This window comes from Geotrypetes seraphini, chromosome 7 (assembly GCF_902459505.1).
Source record: "Geotrypetes seraphini chromosome 7, aGeoSer1.1, whole genome shotgun sequence".
In the NCBI taxonomy this organism is placed as follows: Eukaryota; Metazoa; Chordata; class Amphibia; order Gymnophiona; family Dermophiidae; genus Geotrypetes; species Geotrypetes seraphini.
Window position 1 is genome coordinate 165,904,686 of NC_047090.1, and position 16,501 is coordinate 165,921,186.

The window sequence follows — 16,501 nt, forward strand, 5'->3', positions numbered from 1 at the left end:
TAATCCAGCCTTTTAGAAACACGCAGAGCAATTAAAGTCATTACACCTCCTTCCCGCTCTCCCGGACTCTCCAGCGCTGCCACGCAGATTCTTGGAATTTCTATTCCATGCATAATTTGGGCATAATTGCACAGCTGCAGTTTGTGTGTGTTGGGGGGGGGGGGGTTCGTCTTCCCTGACCCTGGTCAGTGTGTCTGGCCTCTGAAAAGAGGGCTCGCCTTCTCTTTTTCTTTTGTTTCACTTTGACAGCATTCATTACCCCTCCCTCTTGTCTATTTTCTTTCCCTCCTCCCCCCCCCCCCCCGAATGGGACTTTATGGTGCTGAATGGAGCTGCCTCCTTTGTACATCCTGTCTACGAGAGCAGCTTTCCTGAGCATAGTTTTAAAATTCATTCCTGAGAATTCTGGCTGTGCTTAATACATCAGTATTTATTTTTTTAAGAGTGATATAAACTGTGGCTTTCTTTAAGAGAGGCTCAGAAAGTTGCCCTTTGGCTATTAACTCTAACCTTCCTCTAAATTGCTGGGATGTTGCTTGCATCCCCTCCAGCCATTGCTTTGCTCCCCATAAAAATATCAGACAGGATTTCTAAGCAGTGCTTGCAGCCTCTCCAGACTTGGCAAAGGGAGCCGATTAAAGAGAAGGATCCTGATCTGAAAATTCCCTCCCCCATCCTAAACCCCCAGGGTGGCCCTCGGCTTGGCTCGGTGCCACCCTGCCTTTCAGCAGTCCAGGCAGAAATTTATGGGGCAGAGACCAGGTTCAAGGGCTGGAGCCTGCCACCATTTGCAGCCTCTTTGTTGCTAATCACTTCTGCTCCCTCCCTGGAAGAGGAATTTGTTTCTATTCCAACCCCCCCCCCCCCCCTTCACCTTACAAGAACTCTTTTCCCGCCTTAACCACTTGAGGGCTGAGTGGTCTAGAGAAAGTACAGTGTCTGCTCCCTTTGTTTGCATTTTTCTTTTTTATAATGATTTTTTTTCACAGCCTGCCTTAGGGCTTGTTCTGCTCCCAGGCTGCCTGTAAAGGCCCCCCTTCCCCAACTTCACTTCCTAATTTGCCAAGAGGGCCAGTTAATATTTTGTGAGTGTAATGCTAAAGAATGATTGCTAATCTTTTATGGAAATTAAGGGCCAGGCCTACTCTATATATTTGCTATACACCAAACAGGAAAACCCTAAAATGCATAGATACCTGCAGAGGTCCTGCAAGTGAGGGAGTAGGAAAACATTTATTTATTTTTTTGTTTGTTTTTGGTTTTTTTTCCTAGTATACTTTGGCATGACCCTTATCACTACAGTATTTAAATGTTACTTGGTTAAATGGTTTCTTCAAGCAGGACTACCCTAAGCCTATCTGAAGCTTGCTGAGAGGTTTGGGGTCCTCTCTCATATTTTTGCCCTTGTAGGACGCCTGTTTTCATAGCACTTTTGGATGGGCAAGACTGGCTTGTGCCCTCACCACAAAGCTCTTGTTCAGACACTACTCTAAGGCTGTGACTCATTCAGGAAACATTAGCTTGTTTGCCTATGGACAGTAGAAAGTTTACCTTTCACAATGAGGGCCCATCCCTGTTTGACAGGGCTATGAAACAGATCTGCACTGGGCATAGCTCAGATCCACAAAATGCATTATTTTTATATCACACATGTGCTCTTGTCACATATGAAACGTTTTGCCAATGTTTCTGCTGGATTTAAGTTATCGGAGGGTCAAATTTTTTTGGGTTCACTGTATATCTCGTCCTCCCCAACGAGCTCAGAACGGGTTACAGGTTGACATACATAATGCATGGACAAACAGGAATCAATTTGCATCTTGGGATGATACTAGACTCATTCACTTATTTTGATCCTGCAGATTCAAAGCAACCTTTAAAAATTGTCTTTTACCACTTGAAGCAACTATGAAATCTCTTTCCATGCATTGTAATATGAGTGTTACTGGTTTTTTGTCTATGGTAGAACTGTAATACTGTTAGTAATTATTTGGAAAGACAGGTGAAAAAAAAATATCCAAAAATCATCATTAACGCAGGACCGTAGCAAGCAATAATGCAGGGGTGTCCAACCTTTTGGCTTCCCTGGGCCGCATTGGCCAAAATTTTTTTTTTTCTGGGGGGCCGCGCAAACGCTGCAGCAAGACAGAGGAGGGAGCTGGCAAGACAGTAAACACCCAGGGGCAGCAGAGGAAAACACTGCATCGCCCTCGACTAGGGCCACATAAAATATTTCACGGAGCCGCAGGTTGGATATCCCTGCTATAATGCCCACTGGCACCCCCCCTCCCCCACTTACACACACACTCAGGGCTGGCTCAGTCATTAAGGAGTTCTCTTACAAAGCTGCGGTAAAAAGTAGGCTTAGTGTGTTACATGTTTTTTTTTCTCACACTAAGGCCATTTTTACCACAACAGTAAAATGGCTGATTTTAGCCATGCACTGATTTTGCTATTAGTTTATGGCCTTTAAAAAAATTAACGCGTAAGTACTTATCAATATCTTTTTTTAGGTGGTAAAGGCTCACGTAATCCTCTGGTAATCAGCATGCGGTAATGCAGCAAGTAGCAATTTAATTAGCATAGAAACATCCACTGTTTGCCCCCTTTCACGCTCCCTCTTTGGAAAAAAATCTATTGATTAGCACGTGATTTGCGTGTGTAGGTTGCAGAATTACTGCGGGACACCTCAGCGGGTCTCGCAATAAGCCCCCTTTAAACTGCAGGAAGCACGTGTCAAAGCTTTCCGCAGCTTAGAACACCCAAAGTAAACTAGGCAGTTGCCTAGGGCAGCAGCTTCTAGAAGGAGGAGCAGAAAAGAACTATTGTCCATGCAAAGCAGTAGGTTGTGATGGCCACACAAACTGAAATCATCAGCGTGCACTTTTATATACCTATAGGAAGAATAGGCAATTTGCAAATAGCAGATTTGTCCTTGTAATTGGCATTTGGAAATTGCCCTCATCCCCTCAGATTCTGGTATACGTCTCAGAACGTTGGGCGTTGGAATTTGCATGAGGTTCTGAGATCCGCTTGCAACTTAGTAAAAAAGTTGGCACCAAATGGCCGCTTAATTGGCGTTCAGTTGAAGTGGGTGCGGGGATCTCCTCTGCATGTTGTTCCGTAAGTTGGCGCTTCACGTTTCCTGCATGCAACCGAAAAGAGGACGTGGCCCTGGGTGGATTATGGGTGTTCCCGAAAGTTAGGCTGTGAGTTGCGGAATCGTCCCAGTGTGTCCCTAACTACGACCACCAGATTTACACCTGTTTCTATCAGGCCTAAGTCCGGCGCCCAAAGTTAGACGCGACCTACATGCTATGCCAGTGTTCTGTTAAAGTCAGCCACCTTTTATAGACTAGGGCTTAAAGCCAGTCTTTTCAGCACTTAACTTTCATCGCTATTTATAGAATTTCCTACTTATGTATTTATATACAAAGCAAAAGTTGAATTTTTTTTAAAAAAAAAGTATTTTCAAATATATGTTTTTTGTAGGATTGTTCTGGGCGTGATAGTATCGGGTTGAGGAATGATCATGTTTCTTGAGTTTATCAAAATTTGGAGAGGGGAGGGATGATTGACAGGAGTATAAAAGTCAATTGAGAGGGCGCACAAGGCTGAACGTTCGTTGGGGGTGCCTAACATCCTTGTACCGTCCCTGCCCCCGCCATGCTCGTTTCAACACTGCCAATTCGACGAGACAGTGGGCTGGAAGCAGTTTTTGCGTTCTTCCATATTTGCATCCTATGCTTCCATGCTCTTTTGTATAGTCCCTGGGGCCAGTTACTGTATTCCTCTTCTCCTATTTAAATACTGTAACATACCGTGTGGTGTGACACGGTCGTAGCTGGCTTGTGCGCTGTTTTCGAGCACTACACCAGAATCACTAATCCTGCCTTGTAATACCCTGTAAACAAATCCTAATTAGTGATAGGCAGTTCTTTGTGCTGTTTTCTGGGTGAAACCTCAGAGAAGCTAGAACCCCCTCCTACCCTCACCCCCAAGTGAGTTTACTTGAAAGTTGTGACATAAAATTGCATTTTCTTTATCTGAAATACAGAATAATGCTTCTGGCAACATCCTGCAAAATGGTCAGTGTGTTACAGGGTTGGCTATCTGTAAATCTTTGGCAGAAATGGAAAAAAAAAACCCCCAAAACAAACAGCAAGAAAACCTATCTCTTAAGCTAGTGGATTTTGCATTTCTAATTTTAACAGTGGAAACTGCAGCATTTTGGGCATGCCACTCTCTAGAAGATTTTCACATCTGCCCAAGCCTGTGTGCTGATTCCCTTGGGTCCCATTTATAACAATCTAACAAGATAGAATCTGCCTTTGAAATATCTGTAAATATGGTTAAAGATCACAAAATTGAACTCATAATTGTTCAGGACTAAAAAGCAGAAATACAGTCTTTGATTAACGTTTATGGTACAGCGTTCCTTTTCAGGCAAAGATAAAGCCTACCACAATCCCCCCCCCCCCCACAAATGTAATGCTCAGACTTCAGCATTTTAAAGAGATTTCAATTAATTCTTAGGTTTTAAAACAACATAATCTCTTTCTGTTTGATTTTGCTTTCAAGACAGCTATGATAATTCTGTGAAAATAACCCACTCTGACTTATGTTTACTTTGATGAATCAGCTGAAAAAAATAGACAAAATTAAACATTTATCAATGGTCATAAATTTACCCATATAAAACATTTTTCCCTGCCACTGAATTAGTGGTTGCTCTGTAAAAGGCTGGAATATTTTCATTTGCTGCAGTTCCACTCTTTAAATTTCACCTGAATGGGGGTTTTAAAATGACAGTATTCTGGGCAAAATACACCTAAGCAATGCTTGTGATGCCAAAATAAACAGTCCTCATTTCTGCAAAACTGAGAGATTTCACTGCGAGACCAGAGCGTCCTTTAATATCACTGAAAACAAAAGCTTGCAGGAAGGAATTGGGCTTCACCTCTACTTTGTAATAATTTGATGATTCTAAAGGTTTAGCATGGAAATTAGCTCCAAATCCAAGCTTCTTGTATTTTTTTTTAGGGTTGTATCATACAGCAAAAAGAAAAAAAAAAAGGGGGAAACCGGATCCTAGGAAATTCAAATTAAAAAGAAAGCCCTTGGCATAAATATCAATTTTTATGCAAGCTATATATAACCTTAAGTATAAATAATGATAAATGAGACATTCAGGGCTCGAATTGAAAGAAGACAAGGAAACAAAAATAAAACCAAACCCCCTAGTTGATTTAATATTTAGATCTCGGGCGCTCTACATTTTTGAGTGCCGTTCACGCCAGAATGGAAAACATTTTTCTTTCTTTCTAGATTGGTAGGCACAAACTAGGAAGAACACTTGAAAATGACAGCGTCTGAGAACATCTTATCACAGTGTCTTAGAATTTTATCAGGGGATCTGTTGACTGGTATACCGGGTGGTGGTGGGGGGGAGTGCAACCCTTTTGCAGTGAGCAGAAAATTAATTCCATTAGGAACCCTCTGCTTCACAAGGGAGCTGTTTTCTCCTTAATTCCTGTAAGTCATGTTAGACAGACATGTTACTGTGGGTTCAGGAATGCAACTTTTATATATGTTTGGATCACTTCAGCTTTGCTTCACTCCTAGATAGCTGTGAATTACTTTTTATCTATCTATCTATCTTTACATTTTATGAGTTCTGTAATAGCTGAAAAAATCTTCGAGACACGGCTGTAGAGATAATCTGCATTTGCTAAGCATATTTTAACTACAGAAAGCCACACCTTTGCTGTTCACTTGTGTTCCTCGTGGAAGCAAACATTTCACGGCCTTGCACATGTTGTATTCTCAGTTGACAGAATTCCTCGTACACGTCTTTAAAAATCTCCCCCAACGCAGATATAGCCCCCAGAACGAGGCAATCTTACAATAAAAACCTAAGAGATGCTGTATTATTCTACAAATAGCGTTTATTGCCACGTTGTTTAAGAAAGATGGATAATAGTCAACTGTCCATTAAAAAAATAAAAATAAATTGCACCAGGGGAGATATTTTGACAGTAGCCCAGTATGTGTTCCTCTTACTTTCGGAGAATATTAATGATCCTGGCGAACTAGGAAAATGAGGGTTGTTTTTTTAAGGGATATGGAAAAGCAGCTACACCGGTTTTATCGAAAGACAAGGAAATAAAAATCCTTGAAAGAAAATTTGGTCCAAGGTTCCCCATCCTCTCTCTTCCCCCCACGTCCCCCCTCCCGTACGTGAGAAAACCTCTTGAATCCTGTGCTCAGGTGGTTGTATCTGGGATGGGTAAAGGGGGTGTTCCTCTTGGTCCTGGCCAAAAGTAATTGCATTGAGAATAGTTAACATGTTGATATCAGTAGGCTTAAATCAGACTGTCAGGGAGCAGCTGTCGGAGAACGATGGGGAATGAAAGGCATGTGTGTCTGGGGTTACACCTGGCCACGCCTGCTGGTTCTAGAAGCACAGCTCCTAGCTGAAAAGGGAGTCTTGCCAGTGCTGGGAAACTGTTTGTCACCTGGTGGCGGCTGAGTTTTCTGAAAACTTCCTCATTGTGGCTCTGGGGTTTTTTTTTTTTTTTTGTACGTACAGACATACTGGGCTCCTTTTACTAAGCTGCGTTAGGGCTTTAACGCGTGGAATAGCGTGCGCCACATTGCCGCGCACGGTAATTTCCTGCGTGCGCTAAAAACGCTAGCGCACCTTAGTAAAAGGAGCCCACTGTGTTAAAATGTGCACTGTTATTCAAACGTTGGGTTATTTATTTATTATTTTACTGCCTTAATCATTTATTAAGTAACACTTATTAAGGCATATAAAAATCTTTTTTTTTTGTCAAATAATATATCTCTGTTTCTCTCTCTCTCTCCCTCCCCCCACACACTTTATCACTCTTTGATATTTCCTTTTTTTAAATTGTGAGGTTTTTCATGATCCTTGCATCTATATCTTATTTATTTATTCAATTTTCTATACCGTTCTCCCAGGGCAGCTCAGAAAGGTTTACATGAATCAGTTTCAGATTTATTTATTACCAAAATAACAATTAAGTACACGGTGCTCCATTATTTAGCTCCTGATTTCCTAGTATCTATATTTAAAAGAAATATCAGTTTCTAAACATTTTGCTTTTTCAGTTATACAAAAAGTCCTGAAACATTCTCATATAAGAAAACAATAAGTCAAAGGAACCTGCAGATTCCATTTTCAGCAAAGTAACACGAGGGAATGCAAAATAGGAACTTCAGAGGCAGGGTATGAAAAAGACGGAAACAGAGAGAGAGAAAAAAGATTGCAGTTGTATATAAATATGTGCAATGATATGCCATGATCTAGTTAAATACCCTCATGGCACGGGCTCTGTACTCCGAATTTTAGTCCAAGAAATTTCTTTGTCCAACAAAGGAAAAATATTTGCAACAGAAATGCAAAGACGCACTGCCTTGTCGCTCTCAAAAATGGAGATTACGTAGAGAATGGACCAGTCCAGTAATCTAAAATAATACTCAGGCTCAGATCATCCGAACAATATCCCAAAATTTTCTTGGCTTCTTTGTGGCTCCTTTTCCTAACTATTAAGCTTTGTTGACAGAGGAATCGCTTTACCAAAAACTCTAATAATCTCAGTTTAGTATTTCTTTAATACAGGAGGGGGCAACAGATATTTAGGAAAATCTGGAAGCTTCATATTCAAGTGATGAGCATTGTTTTCAAGTATCTAAAGCTTCAGATGGACCACTGCTATATTTATTTGAAGATTCCAACGCCAAGGAAGGTTCTTCTGGGCATTCTTCTTTGACTGCCTATGACCTTCCAACTTGGATGTGAAGGTTCATGTATGTTGCGTTGAACAACAGAGCTATCCAGCTTTATCAGAACAGACTAGATTGAGTTAGCAGGTCTCATTAAAGAAGAATCTGGTATAGGTTCAGCATGGCTAACTGTCAAAGCAAAAGAACCCTTCATTCCTAGCCATCCGAAGGGCATATCTATAAAGTACACATAGGCAAAGTTTGGGCGGAACACGGAACTAAAAAAGGTTCAAAGAAGAGCAACTAAGATGATAAAGGGGATGGAACTCCTCTCACATGAGGAAAGATTAGAGCTCTTCAGCTTGGAAAAGAGATGTCCGAGGGGAGATATGTTTGAAGTCTACAAAATCCTGAGCGGAGTAGAACGGGTACAAGTGGATCGATTTTTCACTCTGTCAAAAATTACAAAGACTAGGGGACATTCAATGAAGTTACAGGGAAATACTTTGAAAACCAATAGGAGGAAATATTTCACTCAGAGAATAGTTAAGCGCTGGAACGCATTGCCAGAGTTTGAGGTAAGAGCGGATAGCGTAGCTGGTTTTAAGAAGGGTTTGGAGAATTTCCTGGAGGAAAAGTCCATAGTCTGTTATTGAGACAGACATGGGGGGAAGCCACTGCTTGCCCTGGATCGGTAGCATGTAATGTCATGTAGCATGTAGCATGTAATGTCATGTAGCATGTAACTCTTTGGGTTTTGGCCAGGTACTAGGGACCTCGATTGGCCACCATGAGAATGGGCTGCAGGGCTTGATGGACCATTGGGCTGACCCAGTAAGGCTATTCTTATGTTAACTCACATGTGCATAACTTGTATAGTTGAATCTCCAAAACTTAGCTGCACACAGCTCTGTAGCATAGATGCTTGTACCAATTTATTTATAGGCATGCATTTTCTCAAGTTAGGCTAGTATTTTATAAAGCAGTATATCACAAACTGTGTCGCACGAGATTTCGGGTGTGCCTCGAGACGCCGAGGAGGAGAGGTTCCAGAGCCAGCTGACTGCGTACAGGATGTTCTTCTCATGGCGAGAGGCACATCCTGTAAGTGGCCGCCACCAGCTCCTCTCCTCCCTGGCGTCTCTCCGTGCTTCTTTTTCAGCACCCCGCACAGACAATTCAGGGCCCCATCTGGAGGGCCTCCGCGCATGCATGGACATCAACATGTGATGTCATCGCAGTGACGTCCCGCACACTTCCGAGTGCCCTCGAGCTGCCTGTTTAGTGTGCCATTGCTCGTAAAGTTTTGATACACTGCTATAAAGGGTAGTAGGCGCCTATCTTTATGGAATAAGCTCATTTCAGGTACCTAGTTTTTGAATTTCCACCATGGTGCCCAGTGGTCATGTTTCTTGCCTGCTCCCTACAATAACCCTAAATGCTTCTGCACTGCCCTCACTTCCATGTGGGATGGGGGGGGGGGGGGGGGCAGTGTGTTCAGACCAATCTCTCAGGCAATTCTATTGTTTGGTGGTGTCTAAAAACACTGTAGTTCATGTCAAACATGGCACGGAAATCAAAGAACACTCCATGTCAGCCTCCTCCCAGCTCACAGCAGATGTACTTAATGCAGCTGCAGCCATTGGCCCAGGTGTAGAGGGTGTTCCAAACAACTGGGCTAAGAGAAGTGCCTCCCGGTATCCTAAAGGGGGCTTCTGTATGCAGACCCCTGACGCAGGCATTCGCCAGAACACAGGCCATGTTGGGTCTTTTAATAAAGTTGCTTCCCGGCGAAGTTGGCTCTGTCTTGTTGTTCCAAAAGTGGCCTCTACACAAAGAGAGCTTGGAGTCCTCTATCTAGGTAATAAGCTAGAGCTCTACTGAATAGTATATTTTACTATTCGGCCGAATGCGAATAATGAAAAATATTATTTGGCCGAATACTGAACATGAATAATGGGAGCTGAACTTTGACATCCGCGTTAAATAAAAAGATGCAAGTGTTTATTTCAGTAGGATTTAGTAAAGTGGAGCCCCAGATTTTATATTCAAATTTAAATCGCTATTTGGCTGAATATGAATAATGTGCCTGGGGCACTATTTGGGGCCAAATCGAATTGAATACTTGGTTCAGGCCTAGTTAATAACGAGTTGTTTCAGCAGTTGTCTGCGGTGTGAATTCGCTTGGTTCATTTGAGAATTTGTTTTTTTCCAAAGGGGGGTCAGTGCATTAAAGTGTATTAATATTCGCTGTTATAAAGCTAATTAGATTAACGCATATGCGTTAATGTGGGTGTTAACCTAACCTAAGGCGGGTGCGACACATTAACTCTGTCCCCTAGAGCTGCACTTAAGTTTCTTTGTGCATTTCAGAATGTGTTGTTTTGCCCAGCGCTAATAGACAACAAGTTCGTTTTCATAATTGTGCATTTATGGGCCAATGTTTGTTGTGTTTTCTACTACTATTTTATTTCGATGATGCTACCAGATGCGCACAGCGCTGTACATTAAATGCGCAAGAGATGGTCCTTGCTCGAAAGAGCTTACAATCTAATTATGATAGACACATTGGACAAAAATGGTGAATCAAGATATGCTGCTCATGTAGAGAAATACAAAGGGAGAAGAGGTAGAGAGGGTAGGGGGCTACAGAGGGGGCTGTTTTGCTACTTGGGATCCAGCTAGGTACTTAAGACCTGGTTTGGCCACTGTTGGAATGGGATACTGGGCTTGATGGCCCTTTCGTCTGTCCCAGCATGGCAGTTTTATGTGAGCTAAGTATAGGACAATCAGCTAGACCACCAGGTAAGGCCGGGATGCCAGGGGAAGGCGGAAGGGAGGCGGGGGTGGGTCAGAGCCGGATATTCGCCTTTTTTTTGCCATTCGCGGTCCGGCTCTGCCCCTATCCCCCGCGAATAACGAGGGAGAAGTGTACAGTAAGAGAGAAGCACCATGCCAAACCGTTCTTACAATATACAGCTTAAAATCTTGCTGATCTTCTTCATTTCAGGCTCGGTATGAATTCTGTACGCTGAATCGTGCCGAATAGCATTAGCCAAGTTTGAGTATGGTTTTATTTTCAGATTTTTTTCATATTCTTTTCCACCGAGGCACGTTTGTGCACTGCATGTGGCACTTATAGGGAGTGAGTCTGGGAATGTTGCACTATTTAACCCCATGTGGGTATCAACAGTGACAACTACCCTGTTTCCCCGAAAATAAGACCTCTCCCGAAAATAAGCCCTAGCGTAAGATTTAAAGATGCTCCTAATATAAGCCCTACTCTAAAAATAAGCCCTAGTTATGATTGACCTCCCCCCCTGCTGATTTAGGAGGCGTCGGAGCGGAGGTATGTCAGTCTCACGGTGGGAGGGTCGGGAGGGAGGGATAGAAAGATGCTGCACAAAGGGACGGGTGAGAGGGGAGGAAAGATGGGAGGGGAAAGGAAAGAGGAAGAATTGGGGTGGAGGGAGAGGAAGGGAGAGAGGATTGTTGTACATGAAAAAAAAAAAATAAGACATCCCCGAAAGTAAGCCCTAGTGCGTTTTATTGGACCCAAAATTAATATAAGACGCTGCCTTATTTTCAGGGAAACACAGTAGCACTTTATGTCACTAGCGCATAGTTGTGTAAACTGAGGACTCTTCCCTTATTTCACTATTAATTTGGTCACCTAAAATCTCGATGTTGGCTTCTGCTATTCTCACTATTATCCAAGAAGGATTCCCCTTTTGCTTTATTAAAAAAGTAAGCATACCTATGACTGATACGAGTGCTCAGCTTGAGAAAGTACTTTGGCTTTGATTTTGTTCATGTCTGAAACCAGAACCCTGAGTGGGGCAAGTCAGCTTATAGTTTATATATATTGACCTTTTTTATGTTTTAGATATATATTAGAGAATGACACGGGGACAAATTTTTCCCCGTCCCCGCAGGAACTCAATTTCCCCAACCCGTCCCTGTGAGTTTTGTCGCTGTCCTTATCCCCTGCCCCATTCCTGTAAGCTCTGCCTTAACTGCACAAGCCTCGAACACTTATGATTTAAAAGTGTTTGAGGCTTGTGCAGATGAGGACGGAGCTTAGGCATTGGTGGAATGAGGCATTATGACATCACAGTCTGAGCTCTAGAATGTTGCTACTCAGGATTTTAAAGTGTTTGAGGCTTGTGCAGATGAGGACGGAGCTTAGGCATTGGTGGCATAAGGCATTATGACATCACAATCTGAGCTCTAGATTGCTACTTATGATTTTAGTGTTTGAGGCTTGTGCAGATGAGGACAGAACTTAGGCGTTGGTGGAATGAGGCATTATGACATCACAGTCTGAGCTCTAGAATGTTGCTACTCAGGATTTTAAAGTGTTTGAGGCTTGTGCAGATGAGGACGGAGCTTAGGCATTGGTGGCATAAGGCATTATGACATCACAATCTGAGCTCTAGATTGCTACTTATGATTTTAGTGTTTGAGGCTTGTGCAGATGAGGACAGAACTTAGGCGTTGGTGGAATGAGGCATTATGACATCACAGTCTGAGCTCTAGAATGTTGCTACTCAGGATTTTAAAGTGTTTGAGGCTTGTGCAGATGAGGACGGAGCTTAGGCATTGGTGGCATAAGGCATTATGACATCACAATCTGAGCTCTAGATTGCTACTTATGATTTTAGTGTTTGAGGCTTGTGCAGATGAGGACAGAACTTAGGCGTTGGTGGAATGAGGCATTATGACATCACAATCTGAGCTCTAGAATGTTGCTACTCAGGATTTTAAAGTGTTTGAGGCTTGTGCAGATGAGGACGGAGCTTAGGCATTGGTGGCATAAGGCATTATGACATCACAATCTGAGCTCTAGATTGCTACTTATGATTTTAGTGTTTGAGGCTTGTGAAGATGAGGACAGAACTTAGGCGTTGGTGGAATGAGGCATTATGACATCACAATCTGAGCTCTAGAATGTTGCTACTCAGGATTTTAAAGTGTTTGAGGCTTGTGCAGATGAGGACGGAGCTTAGGCATTGGTGGCATAAGGCATTATGACATCACAATCTGAGCTCTAGATTGCTACTTATGATTTTAGTGTTTGAGGCTTGTGCAGATGAGGACAGAACTTAGGCATTGGTGGAATGAGGCATTATGACATCACAGTCTGAGCTCTAGAATGTTGCTACTCAGGATTTTAAAGTGTTTGAGGCTTGTGCAGATGAGGACAGAGCTTGCAGGGATGGGGCAGGGACAAGAAAAGAACTCGCGGGGACGGGACAGGAAAATGAATTCCCGCGGGGACGGGGAAACATTTGTCCCCGTGTCATTCTCTAATATATATATACTAGTGTTTAAGCCCGTTAGATTAACGGGTGCTAGATGACCGCCTCTCCTGATTTTGAACCTGGGCAGGGGCAGAGGCAGAGCCGGGGCGGGAGGGAGTGATGGTGGGAGAGCTATTTCAAAGCCTCGGCAGCGGCGGCTCCTTGACCAATCCGCGCTTACAACGGCCCCACACTCGCGGTCTGGCTGGCTCCCCCACTAAAGCCCTTCGCAGCGGCAGCCCCTCCCGCGTCCCAAGCCTCTCCGAAGGCCGGCTCCCACGAAAATGATACCTCTCTGTCCAAAGCCGCGGCGGCAGCCTCCCTCAAGACAGATTTCAAATCTGACATATTGTAATCACAAAACAAAATAAAATTATTTTTCTTACCTTTTGTTGTCTGGTCATTATTCATATCATGTAGGGGTCCCAGGCTATGGTTAGCTTTTGATAACTCGCTTGCCAGGGCCCCTTCTTTCTTCTTCCCTCCCTCCATCCCGGCAGCTGAAGACAGGCACCTCCCCCCAGTGGTCTGAGACAGGAGGGAGCATCCACAATGCTCAGATAGTGAGTTAGGAGAGGGTCTGAGGGCAAAGAGGGGCTCAACAGCACACAACCACCTTTCCTTCCCTCCCTCCATCAGGTGCAGTGCAGCTCCACCAATGTTAAAAGGAGCCGCGTCGAAATCGGAGCCCTGCCACTGCCGTAGCACTTTCCCCTCTGCCTTGGTCCCGCCCCTTCTCTGACATATGGGACCGCGGCAGAAGGAAAGTGTTACGGTGGTGGCAGGGCTCCAATTTCAAAGCAGCTCCTTTTAACATAGGCGGAGCTGAACTGTACCTGATGGAGGAAGGGAAGGAATGGTGGGCCAAATTTCGGCAACGGCAGGAATTGTTTGGCGGGCCAAATTTTTGTATCCTGTGGGCCACAATTGGCCCATGGACCAGAGTTTGACATGTCTGCTTCATGTCTAGTAAGTACACAGGTCCGGACGCAAGAGGAGCCGCCACCGCGAAAAACCCCAGCAAGGGATCCAGCGAGACTGCGAGTGCGGGGCCGTTGCAAACAGCTGACTTCTTCGGCTTCCCCCATTATCTGCACCGCCGTAGTCTCTTTTTTAATTTGGGGAAACTGCCATGCCATTGCTGGAGAGCAGAGAGTGTCGCACACGGAGAGCATGAAGTCCAGCTCTGGCGGTGAGTGGTAGGTGCTGGAAAGTAAGGCTGGGGACTCGCGCATGCGCATTCCTGCGGCCACGGAACCACTGATCATGGAAGCACGCAGAAAGGAATGCGCATGCGCGAGTTAGCCTTTTATTATATAGGATGTAGATATCCGGCACTGCCTTCTATTCCTCTGATGAGCGTGAGGGATGTATTCAGCTGTGTTGGTGATTTTTCGTTTGATGTTATTGATGTGTTACATTGATTATGGAGTGCAGTGTACATGTTGCTTTGTATTTATTTGTGACGTATCGCACTGACTGTGCATTAAAAATTGTAAACCACTCTTGTGTCCCTTTTAAAGAGAGAAAGTGGCATAAAAATTTGAACTAGGAATAGAAACAGCATTTTTAAAAATAATTTTTTTTCTCTTTAACTTTGGGCTCCTTTTACTAAGGTGCGCTAGCGTTTTTAGCGCACGCAGATTAGCGCATGCTACCCCGCGCTATGTGGCTAGAACTAACGCCAGCTCAACGCTGGCGTTAGCATCTAGCGTGCGCTATTCTGCGCGTTAAAGCCCTAACGCATCTTAGTAAAAGGAGCCCTTTATCATGGCGATACTAGTTTTTTTTTTTTTTTTTGCATGCATCCAAACTATACGTACTTGTAGTTCCACAATATGTACACTAAAGCCTCTTCTCCTAGTCAGTGGTTCCCAACCCTGTCCTGGAGGACCACCAGCCAGTCGGGGTTTCAGGATAGCCCTAATGAATATGTATGAAAGAGATTTGCATGTAATGAAGATGATAGGAGTGTTGATCTGCTCCGTGCATGTTCATTAGGGCTATCCCAAAAACCCGACTGGCTAATGGTCCTCCATGACAGGGTTGGGGACCACTATCCTAGATGACTATTCAGGCTGGACTTTTCAGATTGTCTCCGTTTTATATGACAGGCCACGTTGCTGACGTGTCTAAAATCGATGGCCTCAAATCCTATTTATTAAAATTCAGTCTAAGAATTTGTAGTTACTGCCCATAATGTGCTGCGATTAGCTTTACTGACTCAGACCAGGCTCTGCTTTATCTGCTGTGTTAATAGTTAACGCACAGTAATTTGCAGTGGGTACATAGACAACGGTGCGAAAGACAAAAACGCACGCCGACAATTGAGCGCAGTGCGCGCCGCCGCGTCGGTCTAAATTACAGTTTTTAGGGGCTCCGACGGGAGGTTTTGTTGGGGAACCCCCAGTTTACTTAATAGACATCGCGCCGGCGTTATGGGGGTTTGGGGGGTTGTAACCCTCCACATTTTACTGTAAACTGAACTTTTCCCCTAAAAACAGGGAAAAAGTGAAGTTTTCAGTAAAATGTGGGGGCTTACAACCCCCCACACCCCCCATAACGCCCCCACAACGCGGCGCAATGTCTATTAAGTAAAGTGTGGGGGGTCCCCCCACGCCCCCCCCCGTCGGAGCGCTAAAAACAGTAATTTAGAGCGGCGCAGCGGCGTGCGCTGCGCTCAATTGTCTGGGTGCGCCTTTGTCCCGGCGCGCTTTTGACCTGACACCTTTGCAATGAGCTGTAAGGTGCAGTCACCCTCTATTCTCTCTGTCCACTCTGCCCTGTTCTCCATCGCCTGTTAACATGGAAATTGCCGTGAGTTAACTGCTAAAGCACTGCATTAGCAGCTAAATTGGCTTAATAAATAGGCCTCTAAAGTGAACTAACCACCCGCAAGGACAGCATTGTTACATTTACCTGGGCCAGATTTTTCAAAGGGAGGTTTGGAGATTTAAATGGAAATGTACAAGGGTCATGTGACTGCCAGTTGCACATTCGGCCTGCATGATTATTTTTTTTATTTTTATTTTTTTTAACTTTCTTTATTGATATTTTGAACTTGACAATGTATGCATTTGAAAAATAAAAAAAAAACTGTATGAAAATACATTATTAACATCAGAATTATTACAATAAAGATTTTAAATCCCTTCTTAACCTATAACAGTAATGATGTATATTATACTAACAATATTATAAAATATTATGAAATTTATTCCTCTAAACATATAATGCACCCTCCACCCCCCAAACCACCCTGGATGTGCAAAGGAATCTAACATAAAGAAAAAGGAATCACTTTAATTATAATGTGATAAAATTAGTTAATGGACCCCAGGAGGCACGTTTCTTTTACAAGAAGAGAAAGCTGGATTGGCTGTCCACATCTGAGGACGTGGTCTGGAGAGCTCATTCACACCTTCATCTTCTCATAAATCCAAGTT

General features: G+C 43.6%; 1 protein-coding gene across 1 annotated transcript in view; it reads left to right on the plus strand.

The window, feature by feature from the left end:
* BCL11B (BAF chromatin remodeling complex subunit BCL11B) overlaps nt 1-16,501 on the plus strand; it is a 306,049-nt gene that overhangs the window by 54,395 nt on the left and 235,153 nt on the right.